The following is a 9,536-nucleotide window of genomic DNA, read 5'->3' as shown; positions in this document are numbered from 1 at the left end:
CTACACACGTGGATCTGAGTCGGTGAAAGCATGGATTGCTCACTTCCTACGCATGTTCAACAGTTCAACGGATGAGTGGGTCGCTGGGCTAGATGTTGAGTACACTACAGTCCTGGGACGAGAGAAGGATCTAAAGGACGAAGAGAGGAAGAAGCCCGCCGTGATCCAGGTTTGTGTACATAACGTTTGCTTGGTCTACCACATATGCCATGCCGACGTTGAGTGCCAGGATTTTAAGAACTTCCTCAAGGAAAAAAGAGTGAAATTCGTTACGGTAGGCTTTAAGAACGATAGTGACATCCTGCGTCGGATAGGTCTCGTTGTAGGACAGCCCTTCGATCTCCAGAAGGCAAGCCTGGTGTCCTCCTCTCAACCTTCAATGCAGACCCTGGTAGCAAGCCATGATTGATCCTTCGTACGCTAAACTAAAGAAACCTCATCACGAGTTTCATCATGCATGGGAGTCAAAGACATTAGATGAAGATCACATCCTGTACGCAGCAATGGATGCCTACCTTTGTTTAAATATCTACAAGGGCTGGATGAAGAAGCAGAGCTCAGTGTCCGGTTCAAGCAAAGAAGCGTCAGCGAAGAGGAAGAGGACGAAGTCGAGGACGTGGACTCAGACTCCAAATAGCTGGCAGTGTCGTCGCTCATGCTGGTTCTACTCCAGTGTCAAGCGGACTAGTAGCTTATTAGTTTATTTTTAAGGGTGTGTTGTGCTGAGGCCCCAGCAGAACTATGTTTATGTTCTTTCTCGTTATTTGAACTCTTTAGTATGTACATTAGTACTAGTACTGTGTCTTACTACTGTTCTTCTTGCAGTTGGTACTACTGCTCGTATCTTCGTGTTCCTACTGTACTTAATACGTTCATACTAGTAGTATAATTTGGGTCAGTTGATTTGTGAAAGAAGTTCGACGGAGCGAATTAAGAAGATGGCAGAAGAGGTGGAAGAAGCCCTTCTAGCTATCCATGTTGCATCAAACGGCTCACATGAGTCGACTGACCAAAATTGCTCCTTCAGATTGCAGGATCCACATGGCATTCAAGGTCTCGAAGGTAGATTCCGCGTCCGCACCCGGTTTGCAGGCTCGATGCGCGCGTGACCGACTTCCGGTGCGACAGCCACCATGCACGCCTCCTCCGCGCGGGCGGAGATGACAATGACACGCTAGTTCCTCCTCGCCGGCGTGCTTGAGCACGCGCTCGTCCTCCTCTTCGTACGTTGCATGCATAGATGTGGCTCCACTAGATGTTCGCGTGCTTGGCAGCACGGCGGCATTACGAGGAGGGACTGCAGACAACGTGAGCAGGCGAGCCCTCGGCTTCATGGCACAGGGATGGCGGCGACACGGTGGTGGTGGGCGAGAAATTGTTGGCCGGAGCAGGCGGGCGCCGGCATGCGCAATGGCGGCGACGACATATTGATGAGTGCGCGTGTGGGAGCTTACTTTAGTTTTAAATATAAGGTTGGTCAAACTTCAAAGAAAACCGTACTAGTACACGTAAACATTAGACTTAAGCAGCGCTTTTATTAGTTAGTACCACAGCCACGATACGGAATCCTATGCAAGCGCGTGAACCGCGGCCGCGCGGTCGATCGAACGGTGCGTCACCGTGTCACGCTCGAAGGACATCCACCGAACCTTTTTGTGTGTGTGAAAACAATCCTCGAGTATTACTCAACTTTTTTTTCCTGTGAAAGTTCTTGACGCTGCAAAATTTCCATATATTTGAATTCAGCTGCAGTTCGTGTTTATTTGGATTTGGACGTTTTAGGTGTGCCCTAGTTTTTTTTAATACTGATTTTGTGTGTGTGACTGAGAGAGAACGTGTGTATGTGTCCAGATGTGTGTTGTGGCGGAAAGGGCAATGTGGAGACGGTGTGTGTGTGATACAGACATAGAGAGATGTGAATGTGCAAATGATCATGCATGAGTGAGACATAGACAAATGTCGATACATTGTGTATACATGAGAGAACGGTCTTCTAGTTTACTTATGTGTGTGTGTGAGAGAGAGAGAGACAGCGAGAGGAGCATCCATAACAGAATAACCATCTCTCTCGATTTGTCCGTCCCTCGCACGGTTGCACGCAACACATGCATCAACGCGCACATTTTGACACCCTCAGCCGGCCCCTGCCCACCTCAAGGCCCGCACAATCTCTTCGTGAATACCCATTTCTCTCCTTAGGTTTGTTTTCTCTCAATATCTGACACACACACACACAAACACACACACACACACACACACAAAGAGAGAGAGAGACACACGCAGCACAACACACACACACACACACACACACACTCCCCTGAGCACACAATTCATTCCCATCCAAGGTTATACGGCGACCACTCTCGCTTGTGCTTCTTTGCACCCCAACATGCACAACACCTCAATCTTCAAATAGGGCAACGAGCAGATCGAAGACGGCGACCACACCACGCTAGAGAATGCGGGGTCATTTGGAAGCAGGGTGATGTGACGACGGCTGACTGACTCCCCCCCGTCCTCTCTCTCGTGCACAAAATTACCAATCCCTCTCTCCCCCGCACAAAATTGTTAATCCCTCAACCCACAAGATCCTTCCCCTCTCGTCCATTTTTTTCCTGCTCTCTCATCAAACATGTTGTCTCTTCTCCTTCCACGTATACAGAATCCAGATGCACACGCATCTCATGTATATTACATGTATGCATCTTTCTCACATACCTAACTTCTTCCTCCCTCTTTCTCTCTCTCTCTCTGTCTCGTTAGGTTTCATTCCTACTCTCTCGTCCACATACATACAATCTTTCCCGCCCTATCTGCTCCATCTTCAAAAGCTCTCTCTGCACGTTTCATTCACACATTGGGATATGTCAAAATGTTGCTTCTATAATGGCTGATGTAGACTTATGGTTGTTCTTGTTGCATCCTACAAAGTAATAACTATGAAATGCATTTAGATTCTCATTTGACTGGGATTATGTGAGTTTGAGCATGTTGTGAAGTACTATAGACCTTGTATACATCTTGGGATTCGACAATGATTGTAACTATTGAATTGTATAGACCATTACATTCGAAGTTAATAGCCTAATATATTTATTTCACAATTTCAACAAATGATTAGTTCACTACAAACTAAGAAAACAAATGTGTACTCCCTCCGTTTTTATTTAAGTCTGCGTATTAGCATTGGTCAAAGTCAAGTTTTGTAAACTCTTAGAAAGCTTATAACAAAAAATACTAACATATACAATAACAAATAAATACCATTAGATTCATTATTGAATGTACTTTCACATCATACATATTTTTTATGGTAAATGTTTATATTTTTCTATAAACTTGGTCAAACTTTAGGAAGTTTGACTTCGGTCAAACCTAATATGCAGAGTTTACTACTACTACTTGCTAGTTGCTTAGCCGAATCACTCAACACGCCACACGGGGAGTCTAGTGTCACAAAATTTTGAGGTCGGCGGGTAAATCTCTCGCGACCCTGATTCGAGCAGTGGGAAGTTACCACCATAGCCTTCGGAACAGGCCTACAGATGATGCTTGGTAGTGCGCTGTTTTCATAACTTCAGGTTCACCCTACCTAGCCAACCCCGCCCTGGCACCCAGAGTAGTACACCTGAATACTCCCATTTTCTATCCCCACCGCAAAATAGACTTCTTCACGGCACTGCAGCCTTCGTGCTCCTCCCCTTTACATCGACGCACTCGTCCACCGCAGCGCATCTGCCTCATCGACGACCTCATACGCTGCACTAGAGCCGGTCCACCATCGTTGTCGTACATGGAGCCTCTTCCCCGGCATCGTCTTCCACGGTCTCCGATCTGCTTCCCGGAAGCCGACGCCAAGCGCAGAAGTACCACCGTCGTGGACAATGAACTGACTCCCGTTGTCGACCATGACTCACAGAGGCCGCCGCGACCATCATTCTCCTCCTTGATTGGTAATGTGTGTATAGAATCACTTAGCAGTACATATGTAGTTTCATACCTACCCTTCAAATTTCCTGGGTGCTATTGTTCCCGTAAAAGTAATCGGTGATAGCCTCCATTGTCCAACAGAATATCAACTTGTAATTGTGCGTCGCTCCTGTATCGCGCTGTGCTTGGGTAGGTTTTTAATCTGCAACCAGTACTGTGGCAAATGATGGAAAGGTTTTTAGAACATGCAAAATGCCCATGCGTTGCACACATCAAGATGCATTTGTATGAGTAGTTTATCTTGTTGGAGATGCTCTAACATGGCAGACGAGTGCTTTAATGTTGCCCACAAGATGCGCGAGTATTACTAGTAGTATATTTTTCTTACCATGTTGAGATTTTAAAACCATGAGTGCGAACATGTAGAGGAGCAATGAAGACCAAACACGGTATATTCGGGACATCTTCATGGAGCGTGGCAAGTTAAAGAGGAGCTGCACCGAACCTGTAAAACGAGCTTTGATAAGTAACACCCTTTCAATTACTTTCGCGTAGCCTCGTGTTCTTCGATGTGTATATGTTGTAGTTTCTGTTTCTCTTAAGCGTGGTGTTCTTCGATGTGTAATAAGAAGAGTCTTAATCATCCTAATGCTTTCATTTTTAGCTTGATGTAGGAAGTGGGTGTTCTCACCTTGTAGTCTGTTTTTATTTATTTTTTCCTTTTGAATTCACTTCTCCGAGTTCTGTTTATCTGGCTTCTACTAAATGGATCTAGGTTACACTGAGTATTGATCTAAAAAAGAAGTAACTTCATGTCAAGATGCAGTTCCTGCGAGGAGGGAAGTATGGTCAACCTCTACATCATGTTTCCAAAATGAGGCTCGATTACACACAAGGTGCCAGTTCCCTAATGATGCTGGATTAGACACAAGGTGCAAATTCCCAGATGATGCTGGATTACACACAAGCCAGGTGGAGTCGTCAGCTGTTCGTGTCCTCGTGGCATTAGTAAAGGCTGAAAGAAAGCGTGCAGCAGCCCTTGAGAATGTAGCTGAGTTCCTGAAGAAGTGAAAAGAGCAATCAGATGCTCTCTTCACCCAAGCCAAAGAAGAGATGGAAGAAGCCAGAAATAAGCTAGCAGAGAAAGAGCAGGCTAAGCGTCTCCTGCTATCTAAAACTATTGTCAATACAAAATTTCCTTCATAATAGCTAGGTTCAAATGTTTATCCAGTCAGCATGCCTGTTGTGATGTCCGTGCATCTACTGATGTGGCACAAAATGTTTTTTTGGGTCATGTAATAATAGCAATTACTTTCCAAACAATAACAGACGAAGCATTGGACATGGTATAGTTCACGCGCAAGCCCGACATTCCAAGTTCAACTTCCACATCAAACTCATGTTCATAGATATCTGCACATTCGTACATAATGTCCACAGCCATGTTTCACTTCAAAGCAAAAAAACTATGAGGAGAGTTATAAATAAAGAAAATCCTCTACTAGTTCCTGCTACCAGTGCGAGCACAACAAGTCAAGACCATGGGTAAATTAATTATATTTTAGTCATTTTTTTTGTTCTAAAATGCCTGCCGGCTTGCGGAAGGACGTGTTGCCGGCACACACGCGGATTCAATGAATGCAGGCGGGGCGGTCTTAAGCTGGTTGCACGCGGAGAGGAGGCGGGCTCAGCCGGGCCTGCAGCGAGTGCGGCCCTCTTGGCCGGCGCGCCGGTTCAATGCATGCGCTATGAGAGGTCGCGTCCGTGTCAGAGCAATCACTCCATCTAGTCGTTTTTTGTTTGGGTATAATAAAATCTCGTTTTCCATTCACATTTTACAAGTATAGTTCATGGACAAACTTTGACCCAAAGTACGATGGGGACTAGTAAACCAGAATGGAGGTAGTAGTTTTTTTAATCGAAGAAGGGTTTCCCCTTCCGATTTTCATTAAAGAAACCTAGCATCTAAATCTAAACCATAGTATTTGCCCTAGAACTACCAGGTTCAACATCTCACAACATAAACCCATACAACCTCCATCGAAAAACAAACAAACCATACAACCATACGCCAAGGAGGTACGTAGTACTATGAATTCCATTTTTGCAACATACCAATCATTCTAAAAACTACTTACTACTTATAACGCGCCATTGAAAATCAGAACTCTTAACGCCGCTAAAAAACGATATTTTAAACATGGCTACTCGATCTGTGGCAACTGGCGAGCCACCGCGCTCCAAGTCGTTCACCTGTGGTCCCGACCATCAACTCCTATGGATCAAATTATCATGCGAGCTGACTATTCCTAGAAAGGTGCTCCACCACGTACCCGGTACCCACGAATGTAGCAATCGTGCCCCTAGGGTTTTAGAGTTTATTTGTTAACGTCGCCTTTACGTAACAATCATGTGTGCGAGACAGCGAGAGGCCGACTGCGTGCGTGCGCCTCTTCTCTTCGTATATGTACTCCACCATTTGTCTGGTGTCCAAAAGTTATAATAACTACTAGCAATGTGCCAATGCGTTGCCACACGATCAAAGTAGATTAATACAGTGGCGGAGCTAGATGCAGATTACACCTAGGGCTGTGCTATGTTGAGTGATAAACTTCTATGATTTTCTATGCTTTGCATGAAGAAATTACAAAGGAAGTTGTTTCTAGGCCTGGGGCTATAGCCCTAGCTGCCCCAGGCCTGTCTCCGCCACTAGATTAATACATATTCACAGATTTGATAAAAAAACTCTAGCTTTGAAATACTTATATCACTAAAAATATATTATGTTTCACTCAAAATATATTCCTTTGGCGGTTTTGATGAGATAAGGGAATGTTGTTGGTTTCAAGATTCGAGAAGTGGAATATGTCTAACTTCTACTCTTACTAGCAAGATGCCCGTGTGTTGCACGAAACATCAGGATCTTGTGGGAGAAAAGGATGAACGAGGGAAGGCCTTATCTGCAAATGTAGTGAAGAGCGCGGGTAAATTTCCATATTTTCCTTCCTATCCGTCAGGTATAAATCAGACGACCTACATTGCAGGATGGCAGACCCACCATCATCACCAACTCTATTTTTTATCCCTACTCTTATAATAAGCATTGTTGGTGATGATCGTGTGCCTGCCATCCTGCAATATAGGCCGTCCGATCTATATCTGACGGATAGGAAGGAAACTATGGCAATTTTGCAAAAAGATACCCACACCCCTCTCCACATTTGCAAATAAGGCCTTCCCTCGTTCATCCTTTTCCCCCACAAGATAAAATACTCATACAAATGCATCTTGATATTCCGTGCAACGCATGGGCATCTTGCTAGTTGTTGCAAAAAGCCCATGTGTGTGTGAGAGAGAGGGCGAGTGGAGGAGGATGGAGTGCATGTGTGATAAAGACACAAGGAGTGTGTGTGCGATAGGTATCATCTTAAAATGAGGCGATAGTGTGTGTGTGCATGATCGAGAGGGCGTGTCTCAAGACGGAAGAAAAATCTACATAGATACAAGGAGCGGGAGAGAGACATGTATGCGATGGTGGAAGCACGAGTGTGCGGGTGTATAAACCTATCTAGAGGCTAGCTAGTCGATAAATGTTTGTGAGAGAAATACGAGTCGGGGTGCGAAAGCGAGAGTTTTGTGTGTGTGTGAGAGAGACGGTAGTCGGGAAGGGGAGTGGAAGCAGGAGTTGTGTGTGTGTGTCTGTGAGAGAGAGAGAGGAGACGGTAGTCGGGGTTGTCTGATCGGTAAACAAATGAATAATGTCAGTCTGGGATGGAGACGAAAAGGAGACCGCAACAAATGTTGTGTCTACAGGAGAGATAGAGAGAGTAACTTTAGTGGTATGAGTCATATGTAGAGACATATAGGGTGTGTGAGAGAATCCCATAGAGAGAAAGACAAAGTGAAAGACGAGTGGAGACTGTGTGTTTGGCGGTGAAAAAGAAAGCTTAGGTACCGAGTGATACCAGAGAACAGTAGAGACATGAGAGATAATGAAAACCGTGTAATGTATAATGATAGGGAGAGTGTGACACTTCTCAAGGGAGACCTCGAGAGACCATGTTTGCGAGGATAGGAGCAGCATGAAGTGAGCGTGCGGGTGAGCTGGAGAAAAGAGTGATAGCTACATGAAGGAGCTTGCATGCGAAAGAGATGGGCGTGAAAGGAGTGAACAAAAAAGGGATTCAAATATTTGAATTCGAGATGATGATACATGTAATCCATACTCGAACCAAAATTGATCTATCAAACATGCATACTCATATGAATTCACGCACATCTATGTTATTTAATATGTAGATATTACTGATCCATACATTTTAGTAGAACATAATTAGGTTAATTTTTTTCCAATTCAACCTTAAGATTTCGAGATCATTGTATTTGTAAATCATATTATACATATAAAGGAGCAGAATTCTTTGTTGTGCTTTTGAAAGTATATATAACAAAATGATGTATATATAATGTAATTCCAATTGAAAATGGATCCCTACCCGAAAAAAAAAGAATACAAACGGGATTCGAATTGAGTTGGCATGGTAAACGTGCACTCTGCAAAATTTGAACGAAGCGGGGAAAGTCGCAGTAACCGCCCGAAACCAAAATCCGCGAGATGGAAATCACTACCGCCTATCCCTGCCACGCAAAGCCTATATGCTGGATTTCTATAGGTTTCGATAGGGGTAGGTTTGTAATTTCACCCAAACGTGACGTAACCGCCTCTCACCCGGATTCATACATGGTGGGCGCCAAAACACAGTGAGTCCTCGGCCGAAATCGACTCCCTCCCCGATTCATATTCATACATGGTGGGCGCCAGAAACAAACTCTCGTCGGCAAATATTCGGTGTATGCGAGATTACCGTCCTATCCCCAACCAACTAGTGTTGCTGGGATGTAGTTGAAATTTGAAACGGGGCTAAGTTTGTAAATTTCCTCGCATTTGAGACAAGTACGCCTTGAATACATGGTTCCCCCTTACTCTCTACCTCTGTTTTCCCCATTTGTACTCCGTGGGCGCCAAAACACCCTCTCCACCCCACCCTCCTGTGTCCGCCGCCGCCGTCCGCACCCCATCCACCGCCGTCCTCCTCCACCATGCCGGAGCTGATACCCTGACACCGCTGTCCATTACAAGAGATCGACCTCTCTCATCCACGGCTTCGGACCGGGATCCTTGCATCCTGTCCTCTCGCTTCATCCCTGTCGTCGTCCACCTTGCCGGCGCCACTCCTACGACCGTCACGTCCACCGCGCCCCGCCGCCACCGTCTACCCTCCTAGATCTTCTTCCACGCCGTCGACAGCCATCGCTACCGCAGCACCGTCAAATTCTTAGCAGATGCGTACACGGCGCCGCACCAGAGGCGGTACTCTTTCGTATCTGCTCAACTTATTTATCGCAGCAAGAAAATAGATCGCCACTACTTTACTCCAATTTCTTTCTTCGTTGCGAAGTTGCCTTTGTACGGTTTGCACATTCAGATCTGCCATGGCACGCTCAACACCATACTCGCAATGCTCATGGTTTTCCCCTTTTATATTCCATGCTAGTTAAATCAATGTAGACTAAATTCCAAAATTGGGTCAGTCAATTTTTCAGAG

Source organism: Triticum aestivum, chromosome 5A (genome assembly GCF_018294505.1).
Source record: "Triticum aestivum cultivar Chinese Spring chromosome 5A, IWGSC CS RefSeq v2.1, whole genome shotgun sequence".
NCBI classification, from domain to species: Eukaryota; Viridiplantae; Streptophyta; class Magnoliopsida; order Poales; family Poaceae; genus Triticum; species Triticum aestivum.
The sequence above is the reverse complement of the archived record's forward strand: the minus strand, read 5'-3'. Positions refer to the sequence as shown.